Source organism: Tyto alba, unplaced genomic scaffold (genome assembly GCF_018691265.1).
Source record: "Tyto alba isolate M040663 unplaced genomic scaffold, T.alba_DEE_v4.0 Super-Scaffold_15, whole genome shotgun sequence".
Taxonomy (NCBI): domain Eukaryota; kingdom Metazoa; phylum Chordata; class Aves; order Strigiformes; family Tytonidae; genus Tyto; species Tyto alba.
The window spans coordinates 7813971-7815953 of NW_024881277.1; positions in this window are offsets into that span (position 1 = coordinate 7813971).

The following is a 1983-nucleotide window of genomic DNA, read 5'->3' on the forward strand; positions in this document are numbered from 1 at the left end:
AGATGCAGCCCAGAGGGATCTTTTTCACTATACCCCCACTCTGTTTCCCTCCCATATTGTTAGCCGGGAGGGCTTATCCACATTCTGCTTCTATTGCCTCTGTAAGTTTCCTAGGTTCCCACAATAAGTTCTTTTAAGCTGACCCGAGCGCTCAATTCTGTCCCAGTCAGACCACTTCCCTTGACATTTACTACACCAGAAATCGTCTCCAAATTCCACCCAGACGTCTTGTCCACAACCAAAGCATTCCAAAACAAAGATTGGATTACAAGAAAAATCCTCGGGTCTGTGTATGGGCACCAAAAGTTAACCACAGGCTCAAACAATCCTGTTTTAAAATCTGACATACACTTTGTTCGCTTCTCTCGCCTCCGGCCACTCTCCTCGTGGAGGACATGGAAGCAGGGATCAGAACTCCGCACTCACTTGGCAGCTGTGCTGCGTTTCACTTCTCTCATGCAGGCATACAGGCACACAGACACGCAGTTACACACAGGGCCCCTGTCCTGGTTCGGGCTGGAATAGAGTTCCTGTTCATTTTGGCAGCGGGAGGAGTGCTGCAGCACACTGAGGCCCCAGAGGCTCTCCAGGTCCGAGAGCCCTTGCCTGTGTGCGGGGGTGGGGGGAGCACAGCTGGAGTGCTGGGCCCCGATTGGCCAATATTCCATGTCATTACGCTCACTATATAAAGGAAGGAGTGGGTCAGAAGGGGCTCTCACTTCCGGGAGTGTTGCCACAGGGTCTTTGTGTTTGGGATCGCTGGCCGGGAGCAGGTGGGTGTCGGTTGACGGGTGGTGAGCAGCTGTATTGTACGTTACCCATTCATCATGTCACCATATTATTCTGTTACTGTTATTAAACTGTTTTTATCTCAACCCATGAGTCTCCCTTTGCCCTCGATTCCCTCCCCATTCCCAAGTGGAGGGGAGGGTGGGTGAGCAGCTGCGTGGCGTTTAGCTGCTGACCAGGTTTAAACCACGACAACTGTCACACAGGTTATCCATGAATGTGATACACATGATGCAATCAGGCAAGCCAAGAGGTTAAAACCTCTTTGGTATCGAGGGCTATGGTTAAAATATAGATATGGGGAGGCCTGGCAGAGTGATTACATTGTGCTTCCACAATACTTGGCATGTCAAACTTTATGTGCTCACAATGGTGGAAGCAACTACCGGGTGGGTGGAAACATAGGCCGTGTCCCATGCCACTGCCCGGAACACTATTCTGGGCCTTGAAAAACAAGTCCTGTGGCAACATGGTACCCCAGAAAGAATTGAGTCAGATAATGGCACTCATTTTTTAAATAATCTCATAAACACCTGGACAAAAGAACATGGCATTGAGGGGGTATATCATATCCCCTACCATGCACCAGCCTCTGGGAAAATTGAGTGGTACAATGGGCTACTAAAGACCACGCTGAGATCAATGAGAAGAGGAACTTTTAAACACTGGGACAGACATTTAGCAAAGCCCACCTGGTTAGTCAAAACTAGAGCATCTACCAACCAGGATGGCCCTGCCCAGTCAAAATTCTACATACTGCAGATGGAGATAGAGTCCCAGTAGTGCACCTTAAGAACATGCTGGGGAAGACTATTTGGGTTATTCCTACTTCAGGTAAAGGTAAGCCCATATGTGGGATTTCCTTTGCCAAAGGACCTGGGTGCACTTGGTGGGCAATGCAGAAGGACGGGGAAGTCCGATGTGTGCCTCAAGGGGACTTAATGTTAGGTGAAAATAGCCAATAAACTGTATTACATTAATCACCAAACAACCCTATAAATGCATTGCTATGGTTGACACATATTATGCTAATGGCATCATATTCATGAAGAAAAACACGAGCTTCAATAAAGTCACGATTGGTTTCAGCAACTGATACCCAGCGCCTGCTGCAGACTGAATATAGACAGCGTCAGATGCATCAGCCACCAGCTCCAGCTGCAACAGAGACTGCATGCCATCCTCCTGCCAGGC